This window comes from Chiloscyllium plagiosum, chromosome 16 (genome assembly GCF_004010195.1).
Source record: "Chiloscyllium plagiosum isolate BGI_BamShark_2017 chromosome 16, ASM401019v2, whole genome shotgun sequence".
Taxonomy (NCBI): Eukaryota; Metazoa; Chordata; class Chondrichthyes; order Orectolobiformes; family Hemiscylliidae; genus Chiloscyllium; species Chiloscyllium plagiosum.
Genome location: NC_057725.1, coordinates 70,302,717 through 70,323,852, shown reverse-complemented (window position 1 = coordinate 70,323,852; position 21,136 = coordinate 70,302,717).

Here is a 21,136-nt window from a genome sequence, read left to right as displayed (position 1 = left end):
CCACACTACAAGGAAACATTTTCAGTGGGCCTCCAGGCGAAGTACTGCTAATGATTTCTGCTTTCTATTTTTATGTTCGCGTTTCTTTGGCTTGCAGATGGCATTTCCTCTGGTGATGTCATGTCTTTTGGTGACGTCATTTCCCGTTAGTTTACTCAGTGGGTGGTAGATGGGGGTCTAACTCGATATCTTTGTTGATAGAGTTATGGTTGGAATGGCATTCTTCTAGGAGTTCTTGTGCATGTCTCTGTTTGGGTAGTCCTAGTATGGATGTCCCAGTCGAAGCGGTTGCTTCCTTATCTGCATGTAAGGATGCTCGTGAGAGAGAGTCATGTCGTTTTGTGTCTAGTTGATGTTAATATATTTTGGTGGCTAGCTTTCTGCCTGTTTGTCCAATGTAGTGTTTGTCATACTTTTTCACGTTATTTTGTAAATGACATCACTATGCCTGTTGTATGTGTAGAGTCTTTCAAGTTCATTAGCTTCTGCTTTAGTGTGTTGATGGAGTTGTTTGCTACCATGACACCAAGTGGGCTGAGTAGTATGGCAGTAATTTCTGAGATGTCTTTGCTATAGGAGAGAGTGGCTAGGGATCTGGAAGTGTTTAGTTTGCTTATTTGACTCCGACCCCATGACTAACTCCGCCCCCAGCCCCAGCTCCAGCTCCAGCCACACACTAGACCCAAGCTCCCAGCCATGCCGTATTTTCACTATCCATCCAGACCTCCCCCTCTCTGAGGTTGAACGATCAGTCCTCAGCACAGGCCTCACCTTCATCCCCCTATGCTTCCGGATCAATGAGTTCGAGATACAGCTAGATATCGAGCATTTCTTCCTCCGCCTTCACCTCCGCGCCTATTTCTTCAACAAAGACCCTTGCCCACCCTCTGACGACCCCTTCTCCCGCAATCAACACACCCCATCCACGTGGACACCCCGTGCTGGCCTCTTACCCGCCCTCGATCTCTTCATATCCAACTGTCGCCGTGACATTGACCGCCTCAACCTGTCCACACCTCTCACCCACTCCAACTCTCACCCTCACAACACGCAGCCCTCCACTCCCTCACTCCAACCCCAACATCACCATCAAATCGGCAGACAAGGGAGGCGCAGTGGTAGTTTGGCGCATCCATCTTTACACCGCTGAAGCTAGACGCCAACTCATGGACACCTCCTCCGACTGCCACCTTGACCATGACCCCACCTCACACCACCAAATCATTATCTCCTCGACCAACCATAACCTCATCACCTCAGGAGATCTCCCATCCACTGCTTCCAAGCTCATAGTCCCACAAGCCCGCACCGCCCGTTTCTACCTCCTACCCAAAATCCGCAAACCTGACTGCCCTGGCCGACCCATTGTCTCAGCCTGCTCCTGCCCCACCGAACTCATCTCTGCATACCTCGACACTGTCCTGTCTCCCTTAGTCCAAGAACTCCCCATCTACGTTCGGGACATCACCCACGCCCTCCACCATGATTTTCGCTTCCCTGGCCCCCAATGCCTTATCTTCATGATGGAAATCCAGTCGCTGTGCACTTCCATCCCGACCTCAAATTTACCTGGACCGTCTCAGACTCCTCCCTCCCCTTCCTAGACCTCTCCACTTCTATCTCGGGCGACTGACTCAACACAGACATTTATTACAAACTGACCGACTCCCAGAGCTACTTAGATTACACCTCCTCAAAGCCTGCCCCCTGTAAATACTCCATCCCATATTTCCAATTCCTCTGCGTCCACCGCATCTGCTCCCAGGAGGACCAATTCCACTACCGAACAACTCAAATGACCTCCTTCTTCAAAGAGCGCAATTTCCCCTCCGACGTAGTTGACGAAGCTCTCCACCGCATCTTCTCCACTTCCCGCACCTCTGCCTTTGAACCCGCCCCTCCAATCACCACCAGGGCATAACCCCACTGGTCCTCACCTTCCACCCCACCAACCTCCAGATACATCGTATCATCCTCCGTCATTTCCCCAGCCTCCAGACAGACCGCACCAGCAGGGATATATTTCCCTCTCCACCCCTATCAGCATTCAGGAGAGACCACTCCCTCCACGACTCCCTCATCAGGTGCACAAGTCCCACCGATAAAACCTCCACTCCCGGCACCTTCGCCTGCAACCGCAAGAAGTGCAAAACTTGCGTCCACACCTCCTCCCTCACCTCCCTCCAAGGCCCCAATGAATCCTTCAATATCCATCACAAATTCACCTGCAACTCCACACACATCATTTACTATATCCGCTGCACCCGATGTGGTCTCCACTACATTGGGGAGACAGGCCGCCTACTTGCGGAATGTTTCAGGGAACACCTCTGGGACACCCGCACCAACCAACCCAACTGCCCTGTGGCTGAACACTTTAGCTGCCACTCCCACTCCGCCAATGACATGCAGGTCCTTGGCCTCTCCATCGCCAGACCCTGGCCACACGACGCCTGGAGGAGGAGCGCCGCATCTTCCGCCTAGGAACTCTCCAACCACACAGGGTGAATGTAGTTTTCTCCAGCTTCCTCATTTCCCTCCCCCCACCTTATCTCCGTCCCAACCCTCGAATTCAGCACCGCCCTCTTGACCTGCAATCTTCTTCCTTACCTCTCCGCCCCCACCCCTACTCCGGCCTATCACCCTCACCCTCACATCCTTCCACCTATCGTATTCCCAGCGCCTCTCCCCAAACTTCCCTCCCTCCTACCTTTTATCTCAGCCCTTTTGGCACACCAGCCTCATTCCTGAAAAAGGGTTTATGCCCGAAACGTCGATTCTCCTGCTCCCGGATGCTGCCTGGCCTGCTGTGTTTTTCCAGCACCACATTTTTCAACTCTGATACTCCAGCATCTGCAGTCCTCACTTTCTCCTTGTTTGAGTGTATTGTTGAGATATCAGCAGGCTGTGTTTATTGGGTACCCATTCATTTTGAATACTCGCAGAGGTGATTTTCCTCTGCTCTGTGTAGAGCATCTAGAAAGGCCATTTCTTTTGCAAGAAAAATAATCACTAACCTTTGTTTATTTCATATCCAAGAACCTCATCTACACCACAATTTTCTTGGGTTTCTTTCGATGTTAATAGTAGTCTTTCTTTTGATTCTTCCCAACAAAGTGCATGATCTCACAGTCCCGACATGAAACTTCAAGATCTCTCCACTCACTCATACTACTTATATCTTCTTGCAGATTTTCACGTCCTCATCACAATAAGCACGCCCACTGACTGCGTATCAGCAGCAGAACCGAACACATTTCACTCTGCCAAGTCATTAAGACAGATAAATCGTTGAAGCCCGATGACTGACCATTCTGGATATCACTAACTATATCTTTTTTCAACTTGAAAACTGCTCAATAATCCCGATTCAGTGACTTCTTATGTGTAGACAGTGGACTGTTAATGCTAATTTATTACCCAACACCGTGAACTCCTTTATTGTGCAATGATCTTTTATATGGCTCCTTATTGATTGCTTGCTAGAGATTCAAAAGGACTATACCGAACAGCTCGCTTGATCAGCTCTCCTGGTCATGTTAAGAAAGAAATCTGGCAAATTGGCAAGTGTGATTTTCTTCTCAATGAGTATTGTTGACTCAGTTTGACTGCAAACATCACTTCCTAACTTAGTGTTTTTCCTTCTTTTAAAATGGTGTCTAGCATCTTTCAAATCACAGCAAACACATTAGAGCATGTAGAAGCAATTAAGCCCATCCAGTAGGCGAGAGCTTGCAGTGATATCTCGGCTGATGTGTTTAATCCTCAATTCCCCTTTTCAGCCTTATCACCGTGACCTTGATTACAGATTGACTAAATGTCCGTCCATCTCAGCCTTGAATACACCCAGTCTTGACAGCCATTTGTTGGATGGATTTCCACAGATGTGCTATCCCTTGAAAGATAGGATATTTTCCAGCATCTGTATCTTACATATTTGACCCCTTCCGCTGTGTTAAGGCCCTCCTTCGCACATCTTCCCAGGTGTAAATCAGAGCTGAATAAACATCGAAAGGTCGGTCTGCACTCTGCAGAGCCAGCTGTGAGTATTTGAAACATTTCCATATTTTGTTCTCTGATTAAACAAATTGACCTGATTTGCAAATTACATTTGCCAAAAGTGAATCTTATTCAGGAGCACTTCATTTGCTGCAATTCAGCTGGCGGTGAAAGCGCTAGACAAATACAAGGACATTTTTTTCATTCTCGATCAATTGCTATGTTTATTAATCTCTCTGCACATGAAAATGGATCCTTCCCATCCACTTTATTAGATTTGATTCACTACAGTGTGGCGCTTCGGCCCAATCAGTCCACACCGTCTCTCTGAAGAATAACCCACCCAGACGCATTTCTCTATGACTAATGCATCTATAACTGTGGGCAATTTACCATGGCCAATTCACAAGACCTGCACATCTCTGGACTGTGGGAGGAAACCCTCGCAGACATGGGGACAATGTGCAAACTGCACAGAGACAGTCGCGCGATGTGGGAAGTAAACCTGGGACCCTGGTGCTATGAGGCAGGTGTGCGAAATACTGAGCCACAATTATCTCTCATCAATGCGTGCAATTTAACTTGGTCTCCCAGCATTCTACTCCGTTCTGAACGAAGAGAGGGGTCAGCGAATACTGGTTTCATGCTGCGGACAGGACAAACCAAATACTGGCGTTTCAGGTTGGAAACCTCCATTCCAGAAGATGTGGTAAATGTGTACTCATGCCCGAGTGGTTAAAACGATGGATTAAAAATCCGTTGGGATTTTCCCCACGTGGGTTCAAATCCTGTCATCTACGATTTCAATATTGGAGGTTTAGTGGGCAGCGAAGAGGGTCACCTTAGATTACAACAGGATCTGGGCCAATGGACTGAGAAATGAAAGATGGAGTTTAATTCAGATAAATGTGAGGTGTTGCATTTTGTGAAAGCAAACTTTAGCAGGAGTTTTACACTTAATGGTAAGGTCCGAGGGAGTGTTGCTGAACAAAGAGACCTTGGAGTGCAGGTTCATAGCTCTTTGGAAGTGAAGTCGCAGCTAGATAGGATAGTGAAAAAGGCGTTTGGTATGCTTTCCTTTATTGATCAAAGTATTGAGTAAAGGAGTTGGGAGGTCATGTTGCGCCTGTACAGGACACTTGTCAGGCCACTGTTGGAATACTGCGTCCAATTCTGGTCTCCTTCCTATAATAAAGATGTTTTGAAACTTGAAAAGGTTCAGAAAAGATTGACAAGGATGTTGCCAGCGTTGGAGGATCTGAGCTATAGGGAGAGGCTGAAAAGGCTGGGGCCGTCTTCCCTGGAGCGTCGGAGGCTGAGGGGTAACCTTACAGAGGTTTACAAAATTATGAGGGGCATGGATAGGATAAATAGACAAAGTCTTTTCCCTGGGAGCAGGGAGTCCAGAACGAGAGGGCATAGGTTTAGGTGATAGGTGAAAGATATAAAAGAGACCTAAGGGGCAACATTTTCACGCAGAGAGTGGTACATGTATAGAATGAGCTGCCAGAGGATGTGGTGGAGAATGGTTACAATTGCAACAGTTAAGAGGCATTTGGATTTGTATATGAATAGGAAGGGTTTGGAGGGATATGGGCCAGGTGCTGGCAGGTGGGACTAGATTGGGTTGGGATTTCTGGTCGGCATGGACGGGTTGGACCGAAGGGTCTGTTTCCATGCTGTACATCTCTATGACTCTATAACTCTATGACTTCCTGCAAGATGTGTTCGCACTCAAACTTGAAAAAAAGCCTCTTTGCAATGCTTGCCGATTATTCGATTAGATTTCATAAACTCGAGTTCTTAATTTGAAATGTGCGACTATCAATACGTTGCCTCAGTTTCTCTTTCCACAGATACTACTGGACTCATCGAGTTTCTGCAGTGTTCTCTGAATGTACTGTGCAAAAGTGCTACTTTACATTAGGTTTCTTTAATCCCAGTTCTCTGTTTACTGACCCTGATCAGTGGCAAGTTTTCCTCCTGCTTGTCAAAGTGCCCATCCCTGCCATCCCGTCCCACATCATGATAAACAATCACAGCAAATCTCTGGTTAACCTTCACTCCAAAGTGAAAGTTACCTGCATCTGGACTCTCTCCTCATAAAGGGAATTCTCATCCCCGGACATGGTGCAAGACAGAGGATTGTGAACAGATTTGGGGGAAAAAATGTAATTTGAAAACCGGAAAATGTTAAGGAGGCAAAATATAGAAACCAATCTCCTGGTTTGTAGATCTTCAGAAACTCTTTGTGAAGTGGAATCGGTGAAGGAATTTTGCCCGAAACGTCGATTTTACTGGTCCTCAGATGCTGTGCTTTTCCAGCACCACTCTAATCTAGCCCACGGAGTGGAATGAGCAAGGGTGAACTGTCGGACTGAGCAGAAACAATCAAGACACCTTCACCTTCTTTAAGAGGATAGAACTTTAACTCTGATGTTCGCGGGACACGAACTCATCTGAGACATTGAAAGATTTCTCATTCTTGTACACGAGGAATTCGAACCTCATTGGCACTCCGGGATAAAATAAAGCTCGGGACCAGACAACACTGGGAGTCCCGAACCCAGACTGCCCCAGTTGTCGGAGAGCTGGTTCCCAGTGGCATGGGTATGTATACAGTGGGTGGGATCAGAACCTTCCTATGCCTCCATAATGAATGTCCTCGGCTTTATTTTGGAAAAATAAAACTGATCGAGGAGAACTGTCATTCTGGGAAGGGCAGACTGAAGTTGAGATTCAGTAACAGCCTACTTTAGAGGATCGTGCGAGGTGCTGGATAGCAAGTGTCAGCGAATTAGGCTGCTGAATGAAAGATAGCTGACCCAAGAGCCACCTGGGCGACAGAGATAACTGTACTTACTGCATGTGTGTGCTTTGCTGCACAGTTTCGGTTTCTAATGAGGTCAGAAAGATATTGTCCAAATGGAAACATCATCGTGTGACAAACCACAAAAACATTTCCGCATTGCTTTCAAGATTAATGTCAAGAACTGTGACTTGTGGGAATCTGAAACCAAACAAAACAAGCTGTCGAAACTAGCCGATTTGGGTGTACCTGTGGAAGAAAACACAGTCCTGATGATGTTGTGAAACATTCCCTCTGATTGTCTCTCCAGAGATGCTACCAGACCGGCTGAGTTTCTCCTGCAAGTTCTGTTTTTTTTTAATTGAATGCCCATTCCATCTATCAGGATGGTACAAACAGACTCACCATGCACCGAAATTTTATGCGTATGTATGCTGTGAAATGTTTGGATTCAAACAAACCAATTAATAATTTACACTCACTTTGCTCCACAAGGAGAGAGACCTGGAAATTGAAGTGGGCTGCGTTATCCTGTCGCCGTGGATGAGTGGTTAAGGCAATGGAATTGAAATTCACATGGCTTTCACCATGCAGTCTCCAATCCTACTGATTGGGATGGAGAAATATCAATAAATGCAAAGTAAGGCTTTTCCCTGTGTTCGACTGTCGGAGAAACTGGCTGATGTGAAGCACGTTAAACTGGTCTTATCCTGATATCTCTCCTTCTCTCGGAGGATTTGTCTGTGTGTGCACCTGTGTGGGTGAAATTTTGGATGATATCCTCGTGGGGGGGTTACAAAACAATGTGACCATGTCAACGTTCAGTACAATTTTTGTGTCATTTAAGAGCAAAGGGAGAATGTAACTGGCATTTACCTTGGAAACATCAGACAATGCAAAGTTATGGGCCCCATTCTGGAAACTTTGTACTAGTTTGAATCATATTTGTGACAAACCTCGATTAATTGCCAGCTCCATACATGATTTCCTGCTTTGTGAAGGCTGTCAACACGATAACCGGTGTGCAGAGAACTCACATTGCCACAGCAGTGAATCCTTACCAGTAGACTTCCAGGAAAAGTGAAAAATGGCGCTGTATGTTTTCTTAATGAATTCCCTTTGACATTTTCATCTGTGATCATGTTAGTTGCACACCAGTTTCTTTCTTTCTACCATTTCTTTCAGCGTGGGAAAGGCTTTTCCGCCCAATTGCAGTTCGGGTCATCCGACATTAATCTATTCCAGTCAGAACAAAGAACTGCGAATCATGGAAATCTAAATCAAAAACAGGAATTGATAGAGAAACTCAGCTGGCCTGACAGCACCTGTGGAGAGAAAGAGATTTAATGTTTCAGATCGACAAAATTTTATAGTTTTACTTCCTGGGTAATTGTCAGTTTCACTTAGCAAATCCGCATATTTATCAGAATCTCTAATTAGGTGACAAACGTCATATTTAAAATGTAAAACGGCTTTATCAGCTGCAATGCTGTTGCTGTTGCCCTGAGTTGGTGAAAGGCTCGCCTTCATCCATTACTTTTTTCTTCTCCTTTCTGTCCATGAACAACCACGTTGAATGGAGAATGTCTGTTTTCAATGACTACCTTCCTGTGCTTATCTATTTGTCGCCCTTTGTCTCTCTGTACCATCTCACTCTCTTCTCCATTCTCCAACTCCCTGTCTGTGAATATCCCTGATTTTCCACTTTTACACTTAGAAATGTCTTAAATTCTGAGACAGTTTGAGAGTACACCTATTCAGTGGATTTCTCCGCACCCCTGGCTAGAGTGTGAAGAACTGAGCTCACATTTTCCAGGTAATGTCTCTGTCAGTCAGGTCTGAGGTCAGGTGACATTTCTTCACTCAAAACTTATGAGCTTTTACAATTCTAAATATAATTCATAATCGACCAGTAAAAAAAGCAGTTTCAGTCCAATTTTAGGATTTCAATGATGCTATTGCTGTTTGTCTAAAATTAATTAATCGTGACAGCACACAAGGCGAGCCATCATCTCGCAGTGGATACGTTATTACCATAACATTGCCTGGCAAGTCCGCAGTGTCTCCTGCCTCACTTGATTATTTCCAAAAAAAAACTCGGAATGACGGACGGAGAATAAAAGTAGACGAGATGGAGAAATGCATGTCGAAAAGATTAAAGAAAATCTGCGTTGAGCAAGCGGGATAGAACATTGATGAATTGGGTCACAGCAGGCGGCAGTGCTTTGTAGCACGAAATAACAACGGGCTGAACTCAAACATAAGACCATGCTGAGCCGTCACTTCCGCGAAGTTGGATCAACAATACAGCTTTTACAAGACGTTGAAGTAATGAACTTTCAGTGTACAGGACATTTGACAGCATTTGAAACCATACTCGCCTGGTTATTACCAGATGCTTTAACTAACGAAGCCACAGACACTGTTCTTCAAATCGGTATGTGCATTTATAGAGTCATAGAATGAAAGAGATGTACAGCATGGAAACAGACCCTTCGGTCCAACCCATCCATGCTGAACAGATATCCCAACCCAATCGAGTCCCACCTGCCAGTACCCGGCCCAGATCCCTCCATTCACTTCCTATTCATTTCAACATTCAAATGCCTCGTAAATGTTTCAATTGTACCAGCCTCCACCACTTCCTCTGGCAGCTCATTCCATATCTGTACCCTACCCTTTGTGAAAAGGTTGCCTCTTAGGTCTCTTTTATATCTTTCCCATCTCACCCGAAACCTAAGTTCTCTAGTTCTGGACTCCCCGACCCAAAGGAAAAGACATCCCCTAGTTAAGCTATCCATGCCCCTCATAATTTTGTAAACCTCTATGAGGTCTTCCCTCAGCCTCCGACGCTCCAGGGAAAACAGTCCCAACCTGTTCAGCCTCTCCCTATAGCTCAAATCCTCCATCCCTGGCAACATCCTTGTAAACCTTCTCTGAACCCTTTCAAGTTTCACAACATCTTTCCGTTAGGAAAGAGACTAGAATTGCACTCAGTATTCCAGCAGTGGCCAATCCAAGGTCCTGCACAGCCGCAAGATGACCTCTCAACTCCTGTACTCACTACTTTGACCAATAAACGACAGCATACCAAACGCCTTCTTCACTATCCTATCTACCTGCGACTCCACTTTCAAGGAGCTATGAAACTGCACTCCAAGGTCTCTTTGTTCAGCAACACTCCCGAGGACCTTACCATTAAGTGCATAAGTCTTGGTATGATTTGCTTTCCCAAAATGCAGGACCTCGCATTTATCTGAATTAAACTCCATCTGACACTTCTCAGCCCATTTGCCCATCTGGTCAAGGTCCTGTTTTAATCTAAGGAAACACTCTTCGCTGTCCATTACACTTCCAATTTCGGTGTTATCTGCAAACTTACTAACTGTACCTCATGCTTGCATTCAAATCATTTATGTGAATGACAAAAAGTAGAGGATCCAGCACCGATCCTTGTGGCACTCCACTGGTCACAGACCTCCAGTGTGAAAAACAACCCTCCAACACCATACTCTGATTTCAACCTTTGAGCCAGTTCTGTATCCAAATGGCTAGTTCTCCCTGTATTCCGTGAGATCTAACCTTGATAACCAGTCTCCCATGGGGAACCCTGTCGAACATCTTACTGAAGTCCAGATAGATCACACCCACCGCTCTGCCCTCATCAAACCTCTTTGTTGCTTCTGCAAAAAACTGGATCAAGCTTGTGAGGCATGATTTCCCAAGCACCGAGCCTTGCTGACTATCCCTAATCAGTCCTTGCTTTCCAAATGCATGTGCATCCTGTCCCTCAGGTTTCGCTCCAACATCTTGCCCACCACCAAGGTCAGGCTCACTTGTCTAAATTTCCCTGGCTTGTCCTTACTACCCTTCTGTAACAGTGGCACCGCGTTTGCAAACCTCCAGTCTTCCAGCACGTCACCTGTGACTATTGATGATACAAATGTCTCAGCGAGAGGCCCAGCAATGACTTCGCTAGCTTCCCACAGAGTTATCTAGTACATCTGATCAGGTCCTGGCGATTTAACCACCTTTACCCATTTAAAGACATCCAGCACTTCCTCCTCTGTAACGTGGACATATTGCAAAATGTCACCATCTATTTCCCTACAGTCTATATCTTCCACATCTTTTTCCACAGTAAATACTGATGCAAAATACTGATTTAGTATCTCTCCCATTTTCAGCGGCGCCACACAAACGCCGCCTTCTTGATCTTTGAGGGCCCCTATTCTCTTCCCTAGTTACCCTTTTGTCCATAAAAAACACTTTGGATTCTCCTCAATTCTATTTACCAAAGCTCTTCGTGTCCTCTTTTGCCCTCCTGATTTCCCTCTTAAGTATATTTCTACTTAGTTTATACTATCCTAATGATTCAATCGGTCTATCCTATCTCTACCTAACTAATGAATCACAGTAACATGGACTTCCTTTCTGTAATAAAGCTGCTCTATGAGATTTATATTACCCTCCGCTCATGTAGGAAAGAGCAGTTCACAGCTGGTTATCCTCCACTGAAAATGCACAGAAAGAAGCAATCTCTTCTCCCTTTGCTTTCAAATTGATGCCTTCACCACTTTAATCTGACAGGATAAAGAGGGTGCGTTCATCCTCTAGGAGTTAATAAACCGCTTGAATATGCACAGAGAGAATCTCAAACTAAGAGACCACGGTAATTGTGGTGAATTTATCAGGAGTTGTGTGTGAATCTGTGCTAACACCGGCATTAGCACCGACATTGAGCCTTGTACCACCAGCTCCTCACTCACTTCCTGCCTCATGTCTCCCAGTCATCATTGACTTTCAGTTTATCCTACTCCCCCTTTGTAACTTCTCGCTTGTTTCCGACCACTTTCGGGTGTTCACTTAGATACTGCAGCTTTTGGAAACTAATTTCTGCAGTATGCATGGCACTCTTTGGGATAGGCTTCCACTGCCCATCCATAACTATTCCATGGATTGTGATGGTAAGTTACTTGACAGAATCCTGGATGTACTCAGTGCAGAGATACAGCCACGAAGCCGCTCGGGAGTGAGTTCCAGGAATTAGACCCAGCGACATTGAAGGAACAGAGAGATAGTTTCAGCTCAGAAAGGTGAGATCCTTCGAGGAGATTTGTGGTGACAGTTGTCTCGTGTATCTGCTGCCATTATCTTTCTAGGTAGATGCAAACAATCACTGGTTTTATTCTGGCATGATCCACGTCTGTGCTCCGCGTGGAAGCAGGAAATGGTTTTCATTCCGATAATCCACACGAAGGGAAATGAATCTTCATTTCCTGACTGTGAATTGGACCCAAGTCTGTGCGATTCAAACTCAGAATCTGAAGCAGGGACTCCACTGATGCGGACAAATGCCTTTGTGACCTGATCTGTCCAAACTCTTGTGCCTATCGTTCTTTCTCCCCACGTTTTGAAGCACCAGTCCTTCCCATGGGTGGTGAAGGAGCTAACTACTCCCTCACAGAAACACAGTGGGGCCAGAGACCCAATAGATCTGTCCGACAGCCGGTATTGCTTTGCTCAGAACAGACCGGGTTTGCTGTGTGAGACTGAAACTGAGCTCGATCACAATCAGACACGGTGTAAGAGCTGCCAGCCAACATGGAGCCGGTTGGGGGGGGGGGGGATTCAGACCCACTCTGGGAAATAAACTGAATCCTAAATTCAGGGGAGCCTAAGTGTCACAGAGAAAAGGCTGTAGAATGGGTTTAGAAACGTTCTCAGCCATCATCGAATTGCCGGGCAGACTAGATGGGCTTAAAGCTCTAACTGTCCTCCGATGTCTTCTGGTCTCTGGCCATCCGGTATCTAAGGAAATAGAAACAGAGTTAATTGTTCAGTTCGAAGTCCTCCGCTTATCACTGGGTGAAGTGAGAGATGGAAGAGGTCTGATATAAATTTAGAGACTGGGAAAATTGTTGGAGATGAAGTAATAAAAGAGAAGCTGAGTATAAAGTTGGAAGTCAGGAGATATTCAATAAAAAGGAAGGGTGCGGTAAGGCAGAGGGAGATGGACATGGAAAAAGAAGTGTCACTCGTCCTGAAGTATAAATTCTGTTTTCCATTCCAAGATGTCAAGACCTGTTGACATTTTCCAGCAATTTATTTTATTGGTAGAGAAACAGAAGGTGCGAGTGTGACCTTGGGCCAATCAGCTCTCTCTGTTCTGTGGACATTTGAATTCCCCATTCGACCAGATCCCTTCGAACCCACACGGAGACCTCACTATCCTGCCCACCCCCACCCCTGTTCCTGACCATAAACTGTTCATTAGGTAAACCCACATGTGCACACAACAGGATCATTTACCGAGTGAATTTGAAAAAGTTCAGGGAGAGTTCCATTCGCTTCCCATCAGAGCATTCTGAATCAGTTAATTTTGGTTCAGCACCATTTGACATGGAACCGACACTTTCAATCCCACCAGTAGATGGCCATTCGCAGTACATGTCTCTGAACACATTGGTTGGTGCACGGTTGGAACAGAACGTCCAGTTTTGAAATGGACATTGTTTATCGTACATTCGGCTGCGTTGATAAACTTGTCTCTGGCACCTCCGGTAAAGCGAAGACAGTTTTCACTCAGAAACCAACAGGTGAGGAAACACCCTGGGACCAATGTGTCAACAAACGCAAGCGAATGCGTTCATGGGTGATGTTGCAACACTGCAAATGGGAGGGAGAGCTGCAAAGCTATCATGAAAGCGCACAGCGTAGTAATCGAATCCACGACGTTGTGATTAACAGTCGCCTGCTCTACCAGTTGAGCTAATCGTCATATTGGCTGATGGGTTAGTTTGTCATTTCGTACTGTGTATAATTCAGCTGGCACTGCAATTTGCAAGGCTCCAGTTCATTCCTCATAGTTACAAATGACATCATTCACACTTTTCACTGCTCAGCTGTTTTTCCTTCAGAAAATTACAATCCATTTAGGACTTGCCCCGGGATTTAAGATTCAATGTTGATATTTTCATATTTGTACCCCGATCCTTCGGTCGCCGAAGTGATTCCCAGTCAATCTGGCAGATAGCAAATCAATCGGAAAATTTCCTAAGGAAACCAAATAATTTCTGACGAGAGTGTAGTGAATCTCATCTGCTGGCGAGACAGTGTCCTCACAATCAATACTTTCTTTGCATTTCCTGCCTACAACTTTTACCACTTCTTATTTTCGAGACGGTAGTTTTGTTTATAAAACCTTCCAAGTACAGGAACAATCTTCAGAAGCAATATCCCACTTAAATTGGAAATTTTGCCCCTTTCAATCTGGAACAACCGTTCATGAGGAAGGAGTTTCGATGAGCTGTGTCCCACGGCTCGGCAGGAAGACGCTGATTGAAGTTGCTTTGTGTTGGCAGCGGGGGCATGTAGAGAGTGGTGTCACATTCTGCTGCACATAACCGTCTCACTCACTGTGGACTCAGGGTCAATCTTAGATGACTTCTCGTGTTGCAGTGTCAGTACATGGTCGGTCTCAATGCTTGATCTGAAATATTTGAGGCTCTGCGCCCTGGGGGAAAGGGCACCACCAACCTTTCAGCCATATACGCTGACCATTTGAGACAAAGAAGCTGGTATCATAATTGGCCGTGTATACATCCGAAAGCAAATTGGTCGAAAGGATTTGAACAGCAGCAGCTCTCACTGTTTTCAGAATCAGTCGCTAATATTCCCGTGTTTATCGCAGAGATGATGAGGCCAGACACGCTCCAAAAAAGCAATACCACCTGATGTGTTCATTCGTCAGCAGTCGGATTGTAACCGATAACAAAATAAGGAATAGAACTTAAACCCAGCCCCATAATCCACTCGGCCACACAACAGCAGAGAACCAAATTTGTCATGACTAACGTTTCAGCATCGCTTCACTTCAGACACTTACCGCTGGCGCATTCAATTCCTAACTTCGCATAATTTTAAAAAAATATTTACAAGGATTTGAAAGGTTTGCACTATTTCGACATTAGTGCGATGCTGAATATTTTTCGACAGTTTTCCCTGGAGCTTCAGGCCTGAGAGATGTCCTTAGAGAAGTCTATAAAATCGTGAGGAAGACGGACAGAGAACATAGTCAAGGAGTAGTTTGTTTTCACAAGGCACGTGAGTTCAAAGCTAGATAGCATAGGATTAATGTGAGAGCGGTAAAATTTTAGAGGGATGTGAGGGACACTTGTTTTTCACACAGAATTTTTTGTGCATATGGAATAATTTGCCACGTTAAGCGGCAGAGTCTGGTGCACTCACATTTCAAAGACATCTAAATGGGTATATCGCCAGGAAGTGTGCGCAGAGATAAGGGACAAATATTGGCGAACATGTTCAAATTAATTACGGTTATCTGTTCAGCGGGGCAAGTTGGATAGGAAGGTTTGCTTCCATAATCTGGCAAATCTGTGACGCTCCAGTAGCTGACAACAGTTTGAACAGACCATGTACAAAAACGCATGCTGTTTGTTACTCAGTCAGCGTGTTTGGCTTTAATTTCTGTAGGCTGGCTGGTTTGAAACGGCCCAGAAATGAAGGTTTTCCCGACTTTTACTGCCAATGACCTTTATACATTCCCAAGTTCTCCATGAAAGATTTTCACTGACGAAAAATACTTCACAAATCGTGTTTCCCCCTCAGCAAATCCAAAAACTAACAGCTCTTAACGTTGAACAGAAGCAAAACTGAAAAGGCAGAGTCATTGTTAGACACATCGAATCTTGAATTCTGTCTGTGAGGCAGTGTGAGTCGTGTATGTCAAGAACTGTTCACACAAATAGCAGCGAGGCAGTTCAAATCGCCACTTCCAGGCATACTGGAGATATAGTGCGTTGTCAAGTAACAGGAAGTGCTCAGGAACATAAAACAAAAGAGAACAATGAGCAATGAAAAGTGAAGATTACCGATTATATTCTCGATTAAATTAGGTCAACAATGTGCTGATCGAGAGAGCCAATCTCCAGCCTCCCTCAGCAGGACAGTAATGAAGGAAATGAGAGAAATATAACAAAGTTTCACATTGCAATTGACCGCCTTTTCACCACAAAAACTAAAAACAGTGCAGGATCTGGCTTCAGAACAGCGGTGAAATAACGACGTCCATTCACTTTCAGGGAAAACGGTGAACAACGCACATTGCCCGGAATATGAATACCCAGCGCAGGCTGCTTGGATCCCTATTCTACTGATGAACAGACATTCATATGAAAAGGCACCTTTCAAAGAGAATGCTTGTGGCTGACGAATGACATTGGCAGCTGTTGCCCTGGCGCTTACTACCGTCCCTGTAATGTAGGGTTTGGTATCCTCACCTTGCACATGGGAGTTGAGGGTGCAATTCTCTGCTGCGGAAAAGCGGAGTGTTTTGGAGAAGAAAGATGTGAAGCTCGGATGCCTCTGGAGTTCTTGTTGGAAAGTTCGGGGGCGCTCAAGATAGTTTGCAGCTTTTTCCTCACCTTTCTGATTGACATTCCTAGGGCTTCAGAGGCTCCTGTGAAGCGCTGCTTTCCTGTTTTGGGAAGAATTCATTGTGTTTTGTTCCCGCTGCTGACGGTTGTTGGGGTTGCAAATCAGGTCCAACGGATGGAATCCTTGGATGAGTGCCCTGCTTCCAGAAATTGTCTGGTTTCTTTCTGTTTGCCCTGTCCTAGTATTGTTGTGCTGTTCTCGTCGAATGTGTGGCCCTTACCGTCTGTACGTATTGCTACAAGGGACTGCTCGACTGAACAAGTATTTGCCAAGAACCGATATTCCCACGCCTTCATTTGCAGATGCATGGCACAAACTTCTCATCGAGGATACGCCATGAGGTAATTTTAAAATCATGCTTCCCTGTATTAAAAAAATCTGGGAAATGATATCCAGACTCCTCCGAACATTTGAACTTATGGTTGCACAGAAACCTACAGCTGAGTGAGCTCAGACAACAACGCACCAGAACACAAGACCCAATACCCATCTGTGCAGGACAAACGTGGTTGACGAGATTCCACGCAGGGACTGCACGAAACACTTTCTAGGAGAAAGAGCCAGCCAACTGGGGAGCTGCATTCATAAATGTCATCTACCCAAAAACACCACGGACAGCTGGTCCTTGTAGTTCTAGACAGAACACTGAATGTCACTGACTCCAGGGCTTGGAACTGGGATTATATGACCGTCTGCAGCATTTGTTAATTCCTTGTGTGAGGTAACTCCTGATGGAACACATGTAAAACTCTGTTGTTCATGGAGAAATACAACCAAAATAGTAGCCCAAAGTAATACTTCTGTCGTGTTTGTGGTGCTGACCCTGACTGCTCTCTGGCACTGTACTTACTCTGTGTTTCCTGACGGTTAGGTGCATGCTTTCATGATCGTATTGTGGGCAGTAATCTGCGTTTTCGCTTCAATAATGTGCGTGTTAAACTCAGGTCCACAAACCTCTATTTTATTTTTGTCTTATTATGATCAATTGCAACACAGTAAGTGATCAATTAATATTGTAAGATGACATACAGAGGCGTGTGAAATACCGAGGCTTTAACGACATTTATGCAATGGTTAGAGATTACCTTGATTCAGGATATAAGGATGCAAACTCTATTTGGTTGGAGTGAGGAAAGAACTCACCAGCAGATGTAATTTACAGGCCCACTCGCAGTGACCACAATGCGAAATAAAACGTACAAGAAAAAAACTGTGTGTGTGAGTGGTAAAAGATGGCAATAATCATGGTTGACCTTAATTTCGCCTCTCCAACTCCCCGTTCCGTTGAAAAGAAATTTTGGAGAAGAATAATCAATAAATCACACATGCCCTATTGAATAACACGAGGCATATCTTGGTAAACGATAACTTTACAGGCGACTTAGTTTTCATGTTTTCTTGGAAACCATCTTTTTTCCTTGTGAGCATCAGAAAATGCCATTCTCTTTGCCAGAACGAAAAATACTTGTCATTAACCTTTGTTGCTTTCATGTCCAAGAACACTCAGACTCCTCTGCACCGCACTTTTTTGCATTTCTATCGATTTTAATAGTAGAATGTCTTTTGATTCTTCCTAACAGATTATATCACCTCACACTCCCTACTTGAAACTGCATCTGCCAAGACTTCTCGACTCGCTCATACTATCTATATCTGTTTGCAGTTTTTCATATCCTTATCACAATTTTTCCGCCCACCGATTGTGTATCGGCAGCAAAACTGGACACATTTCATTCTGTCACTTCCTCCAAATCATTCAGTCAGATAAGTCATTGAAGCCCGATGACTGACCGACCTGGATTTCACTAAATATACATTTCCAACTTGAAAACTGCTCATTAATCTCGATTCAGTGATTTCTGTTAAATAGACAATGGAGAGATAATGCTGTTTTTTTTTTTACCCAAAAACCGTGAACTCCTTTCTTGTGCAATGGACTTCCATATACACCCTTATTGATTTCTTGCTAGAAATTCAAATGGACTTTACTGAACAGCTTCCTTCATCTCGTCCGCAGATCATGTTAGCAAAGAAATCTGGCAAATTGCCAGAGTGTAATTTTCCTTTCAACAAATGATGTTGACTCAATTTGACTGTAAATCATCTCTTCTAAACTTTCTGCTTTATTCATTTGCAATGGTGTTTCACATTTGCGAAATGACAACAAAGACATTGGAGCAGATGGAAGCAATTTAACCCATCAATCAGCGACAACTTTCAATTTGGTTCATTTGGCTGATTTGGTTAATCCTCAAATCCCCTTTCGGCGTTATCTCTGTGGCCCTAGATTCCCGAAGTGACTAAATGTCTGTCTATCTCAGCCTTGAATATGCGCAGCCTTGACAACCCTCTGTTGTAAAGAACTCCACAGATTTGCTACCCTCTGAAAAACAAAATATCCTCCACATCTGAGTCTTACACAACCGACCCCTTCTGCTGTGATGAGGTCCTCTGGTACCACATTATCCCAGGTGTATATCAGAGCAGAGAAAGCCCTCAAGTTCTGTCTGCACTGTACAGTGCCAGCTATGAGTATTTGCAGCATTGTCTTTTTTGACTTTTGAATGAACAAATAGACCAGATTTGCACGTTAGATTTGCCAATGGTGATCCTTCTTCAAAAGCACTTCATTGGCTGTAATTTCCCTGGCGGTGTCGGGCGCCAAATACTCGAGTTCTTCATCAGAAATATATCATACTCAAAATGTTATCTCTGTTTCCCTTTCCACAGTTACCGCCAAACCCGTCAGGTTTCTGCAGTAGTTCGTGAATGTACTGTGCACAAGTGCTGCATTTCATTACATTCCTTCAATCCCAGTCCTCTGGACACTGACCCTGGTCAGTGGCAATGCTTCCACCTACTCGTCAATGCGCCAATCCCCACCCCTCCCTCCCCCATCAAGATAAACAGCTGCAGGAATTTTTCAGTTAACTTTCTTTGCTCCAAATATAACCTCGGGAATCTCTCCAAATTCTAGGACTTCTCGTTCCTGGACATAGTGCAAGGCTGAGGATTGCCAAGGGGATTTGGGAAAATATTATCAGTTGGAAAAAAATGATCAGGAGACAAACCATATAACACGATCTCCAGCTTTGTGACTCTTCAGAAACACTTTGAGAAGTGAAATCGGAGGAGAATGAAGAAGGCAGAACTGTCCGACTGAGCACAGAGAGTCAAAACATGTTTCCCTTCTTTAAGAGGACAGAACATTAAATTTGATGTTCCCGGGATATGAACTGATCTGAGACATTGAAATAGTACTCGTTCCCGTACATGAGGAGTACAAACCTCATCTGGATTCCGGGACAATGAAAAAAACTCGGGACAACACAAAAGACTGAAAGGAGATGGTCCCAGATGGAGGAGAGCTGGTTCCCAGTGTCATGTGTGTGTCGGTCGTGGATGGGATCACACTGTTTCCATCTCTCCATAATGAATGTCCCAGACTTTATTTTGGAAACATAAAGCTGAGAGAGGACACTTGTCTGTCTGGAAAGAACAGACTGAAGTTGGATGTCAGTCATAGCCTTCTTTAGATGGTAGGGCAAGGGTTTAGATTAGTGAGGACTGCAGATGCTGCAGATCAGAGCTGAAAATGTGTTGCTGGAAAAGCGCAGCAGGTCAGGCAGCATCCAAGGAGCAGGAGAATCGACGTTTCGGGCATGAGCCCTTCTTCAGTAAGGGTTTAGGTTGGCTGTTTCAACGTATTCGACTGTTAAATGAAAGTTTGCTGGTTCAAGGGCGAGAGCGATCGCTGTTCTGTTTACATCTGTTTTCTCTGCTGCATGATTTCATGTTCTTCAAACGGAACCTTTTCGTGTGAAGAATCACAAAAACTTTCTGCAATGGTTTAATGGTTAATGTAATGAACTGTGTATTCTGGGAATCTGAAACAAAAGCAGAAACTGCTGACGACACTCGCTAGTTTGGCAGCACCTATGGGAGATTATTGATTTCTGATCAACTTTTGAAATATTGTCCATGATTATCTCTGCATATACGATGCGAGACCTGCTGAGTTTTGCCCTGGAGAAAATAAAGAGAATCACCAGGAGACGCACAGAGTGTTCTTCAAGAAATAGGTCTTTTATTTGCAGATGAAAAACCGTGACACTGATAAAGAAGATTCTCGAATGCCCTCGAAACGCATTGCCCATGGTTTACTAATATTTTTATCATGTTTTTGCTAGCTTTTTAGCATGTCAAAATATATTAATCAAAGTACTTGACTCTCGCTACAGAATAAACCAGTGATGTTAGTTCCCATCACCTCTTTAATTGTTCATTCAACTTAACGTTATTCTGATGACACGGTTAGATATTTGGTGCTGAAAATGTGTTGCTGGAAAAGCGCAGCAGGTCAGGCAGCATTCAAGGAGCAGGAGAATCGACGTTTTGGACATGATACCTTCTTCAGAAATGAGGAAAGTGTGTCCAGCAGGCTAAGATAAAAGGTAGAAAGGAGGGACTTGGGGGAGGGGCGTTGGAAATGCGATAGTTGGAAAGAGGCTAAGGTGAGGGTGAAAAGGTGAGGGTGATAGGCCGGAGTGGGGGTGGAGGCGGAGAGGTCAGGAAGAAGATTGCAGGTTAGGAAGGTGGGGCTGAGTTCGAGGGTTGGGACTGAGACAAGGTGGGGGGAGGGGAAAGGAGGAAACTGGAGAAATCTGAGTTCATCCCTTGCGGTTGGAGGGTTTCTAGACAGAAGATGAGGCGCTCTTCCTCCAGCCGTCGTGTTGCTATGGTATGGCAATGGAGGAGTGCAAGGACCTGCATGTCCTTGGTGGAGTGGGAGGGGGAGTTGAAGTGTTGAGCCACGGGGTGGTTGGGTTGGTTGGTCCGGGTGTCCCAGAGGTGTTCTCTGAAACATTC